This window comes from Solea senegalensis, unplaced genomic scaffold, assembly GCF_019176455.1.
Source record: "Solea senegalensis isolate Sse05_10M unplaced genomic scaffold, IFAPA_SoseM_1 scf7180000016662, whole genome shotgun sequence".
In the NCBI taxonomy this organism is placed as follows: Eukaryota; Metazoa; Chordata; class Actinopteri; order Pleuronectiformes; family Soleidae; genus Solea; species Solea senegalensis.
In genome coordinates this window covers 1-14,039 of record NW_025321944.1, presented here as the reverse complement: position 1 = coordinate 14,039, position 14,039 = coordinate 1, and the positions used below count along the sequence as shown (strand labels likewise).

Below are 14,039 nucleotides of genomic sequence, written 5' to 3'. Positions count from 1 at the left end.
TCATCGGGGGAAAGCGCGGACGCCGCACCCCACTAGCAAAAATTATGCAGTCAAGCCTCCCACGTTTGGGGAATTTGCAGGGGTCAACACAGCCGGAGTGCAATGGCTGAGCCGCGCCCTGGGTGAACCGCCTGCTTGATCATGGTATCTCCCCTGCCAGGTAAGTATGAGGTGTACTCGCCAAACACCGGGTGGCTCTTGCCAGACACAGCTCTTGGCTGATGGTGCTGGAAATGAATAATCCCAGAGGCCAATGCCTTGACTCAGTTGCTCGTTAATGCTGTGCTATGTTCAACTTCAACCTCCAGCACATATTGGAGAGGAAACACTCGACCTTTTTTACTGGCATACCTGGCTGTCGTTTCCTATAGATTCAGCAACAACTGGACATGACGGCACCAACAGCCGCTTCTTCGTCTATCTCAGCACAAGCCTCGATACTGGACTAGAGTGTAGCATGTGAAGGAGATAAAGGCTGAAGTGCAGTGTGTCCGAAAGGCTGACTTTTGAGCCCCGCCACGCGCAGGGGGCCTTGCCCAGTCCATAAAAGCAGTCTGTGTCCCCAACCCCCCGGCTTACGGCCATACCACCCTGAGCACGCCCGATCTCGTCTGATCTCGGAAGCCAAGCAGGGTCGGGCCTGGTTAGTACTTGGATGGGAGACCGCCTGGGAATACCAGGTGCTGTAAGCTTTTACACCGCTGCACGCTTTTACACTGCTGCTTCCTCACAAGAAACATGCCCCTCCACGAGCAGGGGCCTTGCCTAGTCCGTAAAGGCACTCTCTGTCGCCAGCCCCTCGGCTTACGGCCATACCACCCTGAGCACGCCCGATCTCGTCTGATCTCGGAAGCTAAGCAGGGTCGGGCCGGGTTAGTACTTGGATGGGAGACCGCCTGGGAATACCAGGTGCTGTAAGCTTTTACTGCTGCTGCTGCTGCTTCCTTACAAGAAACATGGGCTCGCAATTAAATTGACGCACAGGCACGGGTTGATGTCTTTCTGGTTTCAGCTTCGCTTTGCTTTTCACAGAAAAAAGAGAATGGTGCACCGTTCCTGGTGGCACTGCAATACCAGGTCAATGCAAGGAGTGAAGAGAGCAAGCCCCAGTTTTCACCTCCCACTGCTCAAAAATGCATTTAATATTTAATCCCCATATAGAGGACATATCAGATATTAAACTGATAAGAACAGATACTACACTTGATCTTAGCCAAAAGGCCGAGAAGCGATGGCCCACAGGTGTCTGGGGCCAACCCAAGATCTTGGCACACAAGTCAGTTGTTGTGGTGCCATGTTTTTAAGGGCGCATAACAAAGGCTGCTGCTGCTGATCACCTCCGCCCCAAGGTTGACCTAAGTGCACCTCTGAGCCTTGACAGACAGCTGCTTGACATTTGACACACTCAAAGGGCGCAGCCTTACAGCAAAGCCCACCAAAAATAACTTAAACTCTTGAACGTCCCTCTCCACGGAAGTCTTTAGTAAAAGGCGAAAGACTTGTGCATTTTGAAGAGAAACCAGAGTCAACGTAGCCCCTGTCCTGGAGAGCAGCCGAGGAGTCTATCCGCCGGAGTCACCACAGTCTCGGTCGGCCGGCCGGCCGGCCACCTTGGGACGGCCTTCCTTCAACGTTTTTGCTTAGTCGGCCAATAAACCGCCCAGATTTGACTGCATGTTTGGAAGCGCTTTCCTACTGTCGGTTGTGCGCTGCAGTTTTCTATCAGTCGCTGAGGCTGTGGCACATTCCTCGCTCACTGGCACACCTCCAACATTTAGTGGTAGACGTGAGTGCATGAGCAAAGCAGCTCCGTGTCACACTGAGCAGTACAAACTGCCGGGCCATTTCCCACCTCATCCGGGCTTCTGAAATGGTGAGTTGCTCCTGGCATCACTTCAACATCAGGTCACTGCACGGAGTGAACAGAGCAAGCGCCAAAGTATTAACCCTTGGCATGATGGCCATGGATCCATCTCCAACAATCGAGTTCTTCTACAAAGAGTTGGGAAAGGGAGCGTGACATTTGCTTTGAGCTGAAAGACAACACCCACAACCATCACGTTCCCAGCAACTTGGAAAGACTGGGGATGTTGCTCCGCAAGGACGTGAGAAGTTTGGAGATGGGCACACAACGTTGAACTTCGGGCGGCTGACCTTTGCTTACAACGACATCATCGGGGGAAAGCGCGGACGCAGCACCCCACTAGCAAAAATTATGCAGTCAAGACTCCCACGTTTGGGGAATTTGCAGGGGTCAACACAGCCGGAGTGCAATGGCTGAGCCTCGCCCTGGGTGAACCGCCTTCTTGATCATGGTATCTCCCCTGCCAGGTAAGTATGAGGTGTACTCGCCAAACACCGGGTGGCTCTTGCCAGACACAGCTCTTTGGCTGATGGTGCTGGAAATGAATAATCCCAGAGGCCAATGCCTTGACTCAGTTGCTCGTTAATGCTGTGCTATGTTCAACTTCAACCTCCAGCACACATTGGAGAGGAAACACTCGACCTTTTTTACTGGCATACCTGGCTGTCGTTTCCTATAGATTCAGCAACAACTGGACATGACGGCACCAACAGCCGCTTGCCCATCTCGGTGTCGCTTCCCGATACTGGACTAGAGTGTAGCATGTGGTGGAGATAAAGGCTGAAGTGCAGTGTGTCCGAAAGGCTGACTTTTGAGCCCCGCCACGCGCAGGGGGCCTTGCCCAGTCCATAAAAGCAGTCTGTGTCCCCAACCCCCCGGCTTACGGCCATACCACCCTGAGCACGCCCGATCTCGTCTGATCTCGGAAGCCAAGCAGGGTCGGGCCTGGTTAGTACTTGGATGGGAGACCGCCTGGGAATACCAGGTGCTGTAAGCTTTTACACCGCTGCACGCTTTTACACTGCTGCTTCCTTACAAGAAACATGCCCCTCCACGAGCAGGGGCCTTGCCTAGTCCATAAAGGCACTCTCTGTTGTTGTGGGAACTTTTGTGAGTGAGATGAAGCACGAGAACTGAGTCGGATGAATACAAGCAAGTTGATTTAATCTGAGTTGCAACCAGAGGAGCACAGTTTACAGAGTCGAAGAGTCTGCAAAGTGAACAACACTGAGCAGAGAGAAACAAGGCGTATATAAACATGTCTTCAGCAGTATGTGTACGTGATACAGAAGAACAGAAGGTTCATTGGATAGAGTAGTTGTCTGATATGATGCCAATAAACTGTTGTGAGAAACTAGCAGATATCAGTAGAGAACAGGGAGTTTCTTGGGAGGACAGGGACCTTGAGATGAAATGGGAAACTTATAATTGCCCTCTACACCTCGTGTGACCCAAGAAACAACTAACCACTGAACCTTGTGTGACATAAAGAAACTGTGTGTCTGTGTGCATGCAATATGCCATTACATTTCCCCCCTTTTTATCCTTAAGGATAAACGAGGAAGAGAAAAACAACCAATAAAACACAATCAACAATAGAAGCAACAAAATATGCACACACAATATAACACAACAAATCCCAGATGACAATCAAATATGAGAAAAGAACAGTATTCAAAACTTCAGACTGAGCATTCCAACTGGTTTACGATCAGTCGTCACACAGAATACAATTCAATGGAAAACCTTAAGGTAAAAGTTGCAAGCTGTTTTTGTGGATGAAAGCATCCTGAGTAAGGATCAGTTTTTGTGTATGTGTCATAGCGTTTGTAGCAGTCTACACGTGTAGGGTGTGGTGTGGTGTAGGTCTTCTTGCGCCCACGAAGGTGACACAGAAACTACGTCTGCACGCCACTTGTTGTCTTCTTTCTTCGGACCCTTGGTCGCCTGCGTGCCTGTTGCAAACGCAAAGTCTTACTTAGCAGCCTCTGGAGTTTGTAGTTTTCCAGGAGAACCAGCAGGGGGTGCTGGAACCTTTCTGCAGTGGCTGGCGTGGATCCAGGTAGCCCGCTCAGCGACCTTCACAGCAGTGTGGGTTGTCAGCAGGATCTGGAACGGACCTTGCCACCTCCTGTTCCTCCACGACTTCCTCCTGAAGTCTTTTATGACCACAAAGTCACCTGGTTCGAGCTGGTGCAGGGGACCACTGGCTGGAACAGGGAGGGCTGCGATCACCTGTTTCTTTACATCAGAGAGCTGTTTGGATAAATTGGTACAGTAGGTTAGTGTGTTGTGATCAAAAAGAGCTGTTGATGGGGGTGGAGATCGGGGAGCTTCCACACCTACAGAAGGAGGAGTTGCAAAAAGAATCTCAAAGGGGCTTAAGTTAGTTCTGTTTCGTTTTCGCATTCTCATATACATAAGCACTAGAGGAAGTGCTTTTGTCCATGGAAGACCTGTGTCTTCACAACACTTGGCCAGCTTGTTCTTTAGTGTTCCATTCTCCCTCTCTACTGCACCTCCACTAGCTGGGTGGTAGGCACAGTGTGTTCTCAGGTTAATGCCTAAGTATAGGCTCAGTTCAGTGATAGCTGAATTAACAAAATGGCTGCCATTATCACTGGAGATTTTAGCTGGAATTCCCCATCTGGGAATGATTTCAGTAAGAAGGGCTTTAGCTACTACTGAGGCAGATTGTTTTGAGGCTGGGAACACTTCAACCCATTTGCTCCACATGTCTACCATCACTAAACAATGAGACTTTCCTTCTGATGGAGTTAGTTCTACAAAATCCATCATGACATGCTCAAAAGGTCGAGTTGGTTGAGGATGAGCAGCTTGTTGGGAAGGTTGGATTGCCCTGCCTACATTGTGAGTAGCACAGATAACACAGGCTTGGCAGTGTTTTTGAGCATAGGCAGAAAACCCTTTTGTGAACCAAAATGTGTTAATCATTTGCTGCATCCCTCCTTTTGATGCATGGTCAGACCCATGCGTCAATTTAGCATAGTGAGGGAAGAAATGGGAAGGCAAACACGGGTTGTTGTCGGGGCCTATCCAGATGCCATCATGACATGTAGCACCTGCGTTTCTCCAAAGTTGCTTATCTTTTGGAGATGCAAAAGATTGAACAGCACTGAGGGAAGATGGCACGTCAGAAGAAACTGAAACCAAAGTATGTGATACAGAAGAGTTAGACAAAGGGAGAAGAGAAGCTGCCTTTGCAGCTGCATCCGCTCGAGCGTTACCTGTAGAAATTGGGTCAGAGGCATTAGTGTGAGCAGCACATTTACACACAGAAATGGCAGAAGGAAGAAGGATGGCATCTAAGAGATCTGCAATGAGTGTGTGATGCAAAACAGGCTTGCCATCAGATTTCAGAAAACCTCTATGTTTCCAAAGTGCACCAAAGTCATGAACAACACCAAAAGCATATCTGGAATCAGTGTAGATATTTACAGATCTACCCTTAGCTTATTGGCAGGCAGTCGTTAAGGCCACAAGTTCTGCAGCTTGAGCTGAGGTGGAGAGATGATGACATCATCACGTCATAGTCAGAACAAACAGCAAAACCAACACGGCAGAGACCTGTAACTGGGTCTCTTGAAGCAGAGCCATCTACATAGAGGACAAGGTCAGGATTTGTCAAGGGCGTTTCTGTCAGATCAGGTCTTGGAGAACAAGATGCTGAAAGTTCAGCCATGCAATCATGAGTCTCACCATCCTGTGGAAGAGGGAGCAGAGTAGCAGGGTTAAGAACAGTACACCTCTTAAGAGTGACATTAGGCATGTCAAGAAGACACGTGTGATACCTAAGGTGTCTAGCAGCCGAAAGGTGTGAAGTTTTCTGCTCAGAAAGGATCAAAGAGACCGCATGTGGCACAAGAAGAGTCAAAGGAGCGTAGCCAACTATATCTCTTGAGGCCAAAAGGGCTTTTTCAGCAGCTGCTACAGCTCTGAGACATTTTGGCATGCCTGCTGCAACAGGATCGAGTTTACCCGAGAAATATGCCACAGGACGGAGCCTATCACCATGAGGTTGTAGGAGGACAGAAGTCATGCAACCCGAACGTTCATCCACAGTCTGAGTGAATGGTTTGGTTGGGTCAGGAAGTCCAATTGTGGGAGGAGACTGAAGTTGAAGTTTCAAGTTCAGGAATGCAGTGTCTGCTTCCGGTGTCCACTCAAGTTGTGAGCGAGAGGTCATGCCTGATTGGTGACACAAGGTCCTGAGGGGTCTTTCAACCTCAGAAAAATTAGGGACAAAAGCGCGACAGTAGGAACACATCCCCAGGAAAGATAGCATTTGTTTTTGGGTAATTGGTTTTGGAATCTTTTGGATAGCTTCAATATGTTTTGGAGACATAGTTTTGCCTTCACCAGAAATTATGTGACCCAGGAAGGTCACAGCTTGTCTGACAAATTGTAGCTTGTTTAAGCTGGCTTTGTGTCCTTCTTCTGCCAGATGTTTGAGCAGTTTGATAGTGTCAGTTATGCATTGTTTTTCAGTTGGAGCGCAGATCAGAAGATCGTCTACATATTGTAGTAAGGCAGTGCCATCAGAGAGCGCTAGAGGCAACAATGATTCGCATAAAGCCTGATTGTAAATTGTTGGTGATTCAGTGAAACCCTGACATAAACGGGTGAAAGTATAACCTTTCCCGTTGAACTGGAATGCAAACCAGTACTGAGAATCCTTGTGAACAGGAACACTGAAAAATGCATTTGATAGATCAACAACTGAAAACCACTTAGCAGAGGATGGAACTTGTGAAAGCAAAGTGTAGGGGTTAGGAACACTTGGTGTTCTGGCATGAATAGCTGCATTAACTGCTTTTAAGTCTTGAACAAATCGCCACTCGGGTAGAGATGGTGGTTCTCTAGCTTTTTGAACTGGAAAAATAGGAGTGCAGACAGGTGAGTCATTGCATGGGATAATAACACCGGCTTCCAATAAGGATTTAAAAACAGGTTTAATGCCGTCGACGGCTTCCGGACGCAGAGGGTACTGAACTCGTTTTGGTCTGTAGTCAGACTTAGGAGCGACTATTACAGGTTCACAATTTTTTATGAGACCTACATCATATTTGCCTTGTGCCCACAATTTGGGTGGGACTTGTGCAAGGGCTGGATGGATCTGTTCTGCGGAGAGCATTTGGTGTATGTGTTCGGTTTTATCAAGATTGTGGTCTAGCAAGTAGACAGATTTCAGAGTAGCCACAGTTAATTTGCATGCAGTTTTGAAAACACCCCCCTTTGGCGAGTACGACACATGTGGGTCAGGTGTAGATTGCCAATCTTTGAGCTCAATGCATGATTTTGTCCATGGACCTAAATCTCTCCATTGATCAGTTTGTCCTTTGGAAAGCGAAATATGTGGATGTGAATTGTTAATCAGAAAAAATCATTGTTGTTCAGCTGTTAAGCTGACAGAAAGTGCACATCGCAGGTCTGTCCAGTAGAGAGAGTCAGTCAGTAGAGTATCTTTGATGTCAGTCCACCATTTAGTTTCATAGTCTCTGTCAAGGTCAGTTGTCACGTGTGACGTGCAATGGAGTGCCTCAGGCTGCATGAAAGCTGCAGTTGGGCTAACCAGTGCATGTGCACGTTCAGTTAGAGATGGAGCCAAAACACTCTCAACTTTCCATTGGTATATGTAGAGCAGCGAGGAGATTAAATCAGGTTGATACTTAGCCATTATATAGGCTTCAGGATTGGGTGGAGTTGTTCGTCTCACAGCTTTAACTCCTTCTGGTGTCGAAATCAGGTCGATGCCAAAAGCCATCATCAAGTCTCGTCCTAACAAGTTGAATGGACAGACTTGGGAAAGCAAAAATGAGTGCTTTACTTTAGTAAATGGTTCAGGATGAGAACACGTAATTGGAGATGTATAGTTCTCTTTCACTGTTGTTCCACATGCACCAATGGAATACATGAAATTGCCACTGAGTTTGGCCTCAGGTATTTCAGAGTATTTTAACACTGTGCGTGTTGCACCCGAGTCAACCATAAATGTAACATCTTTTCCTGCAACATTCAAAATCATAGTGGGCAGTTTCTGCACCATTGAGTCATCATACATGGTGTATGTTCCTATAGGTTTAAACTCAGTTTTTCTCTGTAAAACTTCAATAGTATCTGTGAGTAGTTGGTGTTGTTGCTGCGGTGTAAGCGTGTGAGTGGTGTGTGTGTGTGTGTCATTCTCACTCCCCTTTTCTGAAGGTTCAGGGTAGGCTGTCTGGGTGACGCACGCATCTGGTCCTCCCCTCCCTCGTCTCTCAGATCAGTCAGATGATTGTTGCCAACGGTCATTTCTGCCTCTAGGTGGAGCACCTCTTCCTCTGCCTCGGCCTCGGAATTGTGTGCAATCCTTTGCCCAATGTCCTTTAGTGCCACACAGGAATCACACATCGTAACCTGGTGGTGGTCCCATTCTTGGACCTGATCTCTCTCCTTGCCATGGCCTGCGTCCCCTCTGCATGCCTCTTCCTTCTGACAGCAGGCATTCACTTTAACAAGGTCACAGTGAGCAGGGGAAACCTCAACCAATTTCAGTCCTAATTGTGTGACAAAGTCCTGATACTGTCGGTCTGCTAGATCAGCATTGTCATTAGTGTCCCAATTCACCGTTTGTGGTCTGAAGTCACCATCTCTTGGGAAAATGTCTTTCACCTTGGAGAAATCAGATGGTTTCATGTATTTCATCATGACTCTCTGGATTTCGCCTGAGGTTGGTGTGAAATCTTTGATGAACTGAACATAGGCTCGTGCCATGGCAGCGCCACCTTGTGCAGGCTTTGGGAGGTGTGATGCTGCATCAATCATGTCCTGAGTTGTCCATGGGCGGTAGACAAAACCTGGATTTCCATCCGGACCCATAACTTGCACCATTGGCATCGTAAGAGCTGAATCTGATTGTTGTCTGGTGCGTGCTGCAATTGGAGGGGAGAGGGAGGAGGAGGTGAGGACACTGGAGCCTGGTGAGGGAGTGTTCATGAAAGAGGATGTGGATGACATCGGTGATGACGTGGCAGATGAGGCGTTGTATGGAGGAGGAACCGAAGGCGGAGCCATTGCATCTGGAGGGGGTCGTCTTCGAGGGAGGGACCAGGAAGCGTCATCAACCAGAGAGCTCTGACCGCACCCTGTCAGTTTAGGATAGAGAGAATTCTTTTTACTCTTAGGTTCAAAATCACTTCCTTTGTCTTTCTTATCAACTTTCATACATGTTATCATTTTGCACACTTGTCTCCTTTCTCTCGTTTCACATTCATCTTCCCACTTTTTCAGACATCCTTCATTCTTTTCAATCTCTCTCATTTTATCACTTTTCACTCTCTTTTTGCTCATAATTGTCTGTCTTTCTTTCTCAAGACTTTCACGTAATTTTTTCAGTTGAGTTTTGCTCAACGATCCCGCTTCTGGGAATCCATGATTTTTTTTACCCAGTAATTTAAACATTCAACACTTTGATCCCCATATTTTTGTTTCATGGCCAGAATAATTGGACTGTCTGGATCATTTTTCGCTCGTTTACTTCCTTGGGTACCCATGTTTCCTTTTTACCAAGAGTCCCTGACTCTTTTGATTATTTACCTCGTATAGACCCTGTCTACCGGTAAGTCCCTGACTTCTAGTAAATAATCCTAGGTGTAGGTCTTTGACGCCTATAACCCACACCTAACTTCAGTGAGAATGGAACGTTCTCACCTACCTCAGTGAGAGTGGAAAGTTCTCACCTACTTCAGTATCAGACCATAAAGATCTGTACCTACAACTCAGTATCAGATTATAAAAATCTGTACCTACAAACTCAGTATCAGGTTATAAAAACCTATACCTACAAACTCAGTATCAGGTTATAAAAACCTATACCTACAAACTCAGTATCAGGTTATGAAAACCTATACCTACAAACTCAGTTTCAATTTCAAGGAAGTAAACCCCTTCAATCAAAACCTACAACATGACAGTTCCGTGTCAATGTTCCAAAACAAAAAGGAACTAAACGATGGAAAATGATGACCAGCAGTAATGCAAGTATCCACAGACTCAGAAAATACATAAAAAAAAAAAAACTTTTCTCTATTGATTACAGAATCATTGTCATTATTCATGAATCATTGGTAAATTTGGAATTTGGAAAGTCAACATCTCACCGTCTCAAGCGGACGTTATCTTTATCTTGGATCGTCGTGGAGCCAGTCAGTCAATCAATTGGATCGCCGGTCCCCTCTCTCTGAATACTTGGTTGGAGGTAGAGGAAGATCTCCTGGATTCCAGGTGCGCGCTGCCGACGTCCTTTTGATCCCGACGGACTCTCAGACGATCCCACTTCTGACACCAAATTGTTGTGGGAACTTTTGTGAGTGAGATGAAGCACGAGAACTGAGTCGGATGAATACAAGCAAGTTGATTTAATCTGAGTTGCAACCAGAGGAGCACAGTTTACAGAGTCGAAGAGTCTGCAAAGTGAACAACACTGAGCAGAGAGAAACAAGGCGTATATAAACATGTCTTCAGCAGTATGTGTACGTGATACAGAAGAACAGAAGGTTCATTGGATAGAGAAGTTGTCTGATATGATGCCAATAAACTGTTGTGAGAAACTAGCAGATATCAGTAGAGAACAGGGAGTTTCTTGGGAGGACAGGGACCTTGAGATGAAATGGGAAACTTATAATTGCCCTCTACACCTCGTGTGACCCAAGAAACAACTAACCACTGAACCTTGTGTGACATAAAGAAACTGTGTGTCTGTGTGCATGCAATATGCCATTACACTGTCGCCAGCCCCTCGGCTTACGGCCACACCACCCTGAGCACGCCCGATCTCGTCTGATCTCGGAAGCTAAGCAGGGTCGGGCCGGGTTAGTACTTGGATGGGAGACCGCCTGGGAATACCAGGTGCTGTAAGCTTTTACGCCGCTGCTGCTGCTTCCTTACAAGAAACATGGGCTCGCAATTAAATTGACGCACAGGCACGGGTTGATGTCTTTCTGGTTTCAGCTTCGCTTTGCTTTTCACAGAAAAAAGAGAATGGTGCACCGTTCCTGGTGGCACTGCAATACCAGGTCAATGCAAGGAGTGAAGAGAGCAAGCCCCAGTTTTCACCTCCCACTGCTCAAAAATGCATTTAATATTTAATCCCCATATAGAGGACATATCAGATATTAAACTGATAAGAACAGATACTACACTTGATCTTAGCCAAAAGGCCGAGAAGCGATGGCCCACAGGTGTCTGGGGCCAACCCAAGATCTTGGCACACAAGTCAGTTGTTGTGGTGCCATGTTTTTAAGGGCGCATAACAAAGGCTGCTGCTGCTGATCACCTCCGCCCCAAGGTTGACCTAAGTGCACCTCTGAGCCTTGACAGACAGCTGCTTGACATTTGACACACTCAAAGGGCGCAGCCTTACAGCAAAGCCCACCAAAAATAACTTAAACTCTTGAACGTCCCTCTCCACGGAAGTCTTTAGTAAAAGGCGAAAGACTTGTGCATTTTGAAGAGAAACCAGAGTCAACGTAGCCCCTGTCCTGGAGAGCAGCCGAGGAGTCTATCCGCCGGAGTCACCACAGTCTCGGTCGGCCGGCCGGCCGGCCACCTTGGGACGGCCTTCCTTCAACGTTTTTGCTTAGTCGGCCAATAAACCGCCCAGATTTGACTGCATGTTTGGAAGCGCTTTCCTACTGTCGGTTGTGCGCTGCAGTTTTCTATCAGTCGCTGAGGCTGTGGCACATTCCTCGCTCACTGGCACACCTCCAACATTTAGTGGTAGACGTGAGTGCATGAGCAAAGCAGCTCCGTGTCACACTGAGCAGTACAAACTGCCGGGCCATTTCCCACCTCATCCGGGCTTCTGAAATGGTGAGTTGCTCCTGGCATCACTTCAACATCAGGTCACTGCACGGAGTGAACAGAGCAAGCGCCAAAGTATTAACCCTTGGCATGATGGCCATGGATCCATCTCCAACAATCGAGTTCTTCTACAAAGAGTTGGGAAAGGGAGCGTGACATTTGCTTTGAGCTAAAAGACAACACCCACAACCATCACGTTCCCAGCAACTTGGAAAGACTGGGGATGTTGCTCCGCAAGGACGTGAGAAGTTTGGAGATGGGCACACAACGTTGAACTTCGGGCGGCTGACCTTTGCTTACAACGACATCATCGGGGGAAAGCGCGGACGCAGCACCCCACTAGCAAAAATTATGCAGTCAAGACTCCCACGTTTGGGGAATTTGCAGGGGTCAACACAGCCGGAGTGCAATGGCTGAGCCTCGCCCTGGGTGAACCGCCTTCTTGATCATGGTATCTCCCCTGCCAGGTAAGTATGAGGTGTACTCGCCAAACACCGGGTGGCTCTTGCCAGACACAGCTCTTTGGCTGATGGTGCTGGAAATGAATAATCCCAGAGGCCAATGCCTTGACTCAGTTGCTCGTTAATGCTGTGCTATGTTCAACTTCAACCTCCAGCACACATTGGAGAGGAAACACTCGACCTTTTTTACTGGCATACCTGGCTGTCGTTTCCTATAGATTCAGCAACAACTGGACATGACGGCACCAACAGCCGCTTGCCCATCTCGGTGTCGCTTCCCGATACTGGACTAGAGTGTAGCATGTGGTGGAGATAAAGGCTGAAGTGCAGTGTGTCCGAAAGGCTGACTTTTGAGCCCCGCCACGCGCAGGGGGCCTTGCCCAGTCCATAAAAGCAGTCTGTGTCCCCAACCCCCCGGCTTACGGCCATACCACCCTGAGCACGCCCGATCTCGTCTGATCTCGGAAGCCAAGCAGGGTCGGGCCTGGTTAGTACTTGGATGGGAGACCGCCTGGGAATACCAGGTGCTGTAAGCTTTTACACCGCTGCACGCTTTTACACTGCTGCTTCCTTACAAGAAACATGCCCCTCCACGAGCAGGGGCCTTGCCTAGTCCATAAAGGCACTCTCTGTCGCCAGCCCCTCGGCTTACGGCCATACCACCCTGAGCACGCCCGATCTCGTCTGATCTCGGAAGCTAAGCAGGGTCGGGCCGGGTTAGTACTTGGATGGGAGACCGCCTGGGAATACCAGGTGCTGTAAGCTTTTACGCTGCTGCTGCTGCTTCCTTACAAGAAACATGGGCTCGCAATTAAATTGACGCACAGGCACGGGTTGATGTCTTTCTGGTTTCAGCTTCGCTTTGCTTTTCACAGAAAAAAGAGAATGGTGCACCGTTCCTGGTGGCACTGCAATACCAGGTCAATGCAAGGAGTGAAGAGAGCAAGCCCCAGTTTTCACCTCCCACTGCTCAAAAATGCATTTAATATTTAATCCCCATATAGAGGACATATCAGATATTAAACTGATAAGAACAGATACTACACTTGATCTTAGCCAAAAGGCCGAGAAGCGATGGCCCACAGGTGTCTGGGGCCAACCCAAGATCTTGGCACACAAGTCAGTTGTTGTGGTGCCATGTTTTTAAGGGCGCATAACAAAGGCTGCTGCTGCTGATCACCTCCGCCCCAAGGTTGACCTAAGTGCACCTCTGAGCCTTGACAGACAGCTGCTTGACATTTGACACACTCAAAGGGCGCAGCCTTACAGCAAAGCCCACCAAAAATAACTTAAACTCTTGAACGTCCCTCTCCACGGAAGTCTTTAGTAAAAGGCGAAAGACTTGTGCATTTTGAAGAGAAACCAGAGTCAACGTAGCCCCTGTCCTGGAGAGCAGCCGAGGAGTCTATCCGCCGGAGTCACCACAGTCTCGGTCGGCCGGCCGGCCGGCCACCTTGGGACGGCCTTCCTTCAACGTTTTTGCTTAGTCGGCCAATAAACCGCCCAGATTTGACTGCATGTTTGGAAGCGCTTTCCTACTGTCGGTTGTGCGCTGCAGTTTTCTATCAGTCGCTGAGGCTGTGGCACATTCCTCGCTCACTGGCACACCTCCAACATTTAGTGGTAGACGTGAGTGCATGAGCAAAGCAGCTCCGTGTCACACTGAGCAGTACAAACTGCCGGGCCATTTCCCACCTCATCCGGGCTTCTGAAATGGTGAGTTGCTCCTGGCATCACTTCAACATCAGGTCACTGCACGGAGTGAACAGAGCAAGCGCCAAAGTATTAACCCTTGGCATGATGGCCATGGATCCATCTCCAACAATCGAGTTCTTCTACAAAGAGTTGGGAAA

General features: G+C 48.1%; 15 non-coding genes across 15 annotated transcripts; 6 read left to right on the top strand and 9 right to left on the bottom strand.

Annotated features, from left to right (window-relative positions):
• Window positions 1-4: 4 nt before the first annotated feature.
• Window positions 5-168, bottom strand: LOC122763258. Its single transcript, XR_006358972.1, has one exon. It is a non-coding gene; the product is annotated as a U1 spliceosomal RNA (small nuclear RNA).
• A 405-nt stretch (window positions 169-573) lies between these two features.
• On the top strand, window positions 574-692 carry LOC122763269. The gene has a single exon (XR_006358983.1). It is a non-coding gene; the product is annotated as a 5S ribosomal RNA (ribosomal RNA).
• Window positions 693-802: 110 nt separating this feature from the next.
• LOC122763266 lies at window positions 803-921 on the top strand. The gene has a single exon (XR_006358980.1). It is a non-coding gene; the product is annotated as a 5S ribosomal RNA (ribosomal RNA).
• A 119-nt stretch (window positions 922-1,040) lies between these two features.
• On the bottom strand, window positions 1,041-1,233 carry LOC122763261. The gene has a single exon (XR_006358976.1). It is a non-coding gene; the product is annotated as a U2 spliceosomal RNA (small nuclear RNA).
• Window positions 1,234-1,415: 182 nt separating this feature from the next.
• Window positions 1,416-1,528, bottom strand: LOC122763264. The gene has a single exon (XR_006358979.1). It is a non-coding gene; the product is annotated as a U5 spliceosomal RNA (small nuclear RNA).
• Window positions 1,529-2,175: 647 nt separating this feature from the next.
• On the bottom strand, window positions 2,176-2,339 carry LOC122763257. The gene has a single exon (XR_006358971.1). It is a non-coding gene; the product is annotated as a U1 spliceosomal RNA (small nuclear RNA).
• Window positions 2,340-2,742: 403 nt separating this feature from the next.
• LOC122763268 lies at window positions 2,743-2,861 on the top strand. The gene has a single exon (XR_006358982.1). It is a non-coding gene; the product is annotated as a 5S ribosomal RNA (ribosomal RNA).
• Window positions 2,862-10,664: 7,803 nt separating this feature from the next.
• Window positions 10,665-10,783, top strand: LOC122763255. The gene has a single exon (XR_006358969.1). It is a non-coding gene; the product is annotated as a 5S ribosomal RNA (ribosomal RNA).
• A 118-nt stretch (window positions 10,784-10,901) lies between these two features.
• Window positions 10,902-11,094, bottom strand: LOC122763260. The gene has a single exon (XR_006358975.1). It is a non-coding gene; the product is annotated as a U2 spliceosomal RNA (small nuclear RNA).
• A 182-nt stretch (window positions 11,095-11,276) lies between these two features.
• On the bottom strand, window positions 11,277-11,389 carry LOC122763263. The gene has a single exon (XR_006358978.1). It is a non-coding gene; the product is annotated as a U5 spliceosomal RNA (small nuclear RNA).
• Window positions 11,390-12,036: 647 nt separating this feature from the next.
• LOC122763256 lies at window positions 12,037-12,200 on the bottom strand. Its single transcript, XR_006358970.1, has one exon. It is a non-coding gene; the product is annotated as a U1 spliceosomal RNA (small nuclear RNA).
• Window positions 12,201-12,603: 403 nt separating this feature from the next.
• Window positions 12,604-12,722, top strand: LOC122763267. The gene has a single exon (XR_006358981.1). It is a non-coding gene; the product is annotated as a 5S ribosomal RNA (ribosomal RNA).
• A 110-nt stretch (window positions 12,723-12,832) lies between these two features.
• Window positions 12,833-12,951, top strand: LOC122763253. Its single transcript, XR_006358968.1, has one exon. It is a non-coding gene; the product is annotated as a 5S ribosomal RNA (ribosomal RNA).
• A 118-nt stretch (window positions 12,952-13,069) lies between these two features.
• Window positions 13,070-13,262, bottom strand: LOC122763259. The gene has a single exon (XR_006358974.1). It is a non-coding gene; the product is annotated as a U2 spliceosomal RNA (small nuclear RNA).
• Window positions 13,263-13,444: 182 nt separating this feature from the next.
• LOC122763262 lies at window positions 13,445-13,557 on the bottom strand. The gene has a single exon (XR_006358977.1). It is a non-coding gene; the product is annotated as a U5 spliceosomal RNA (small nuclear RNA).
• Window positions 13,558-14,039: the final 482 nt, after the last annotated feature.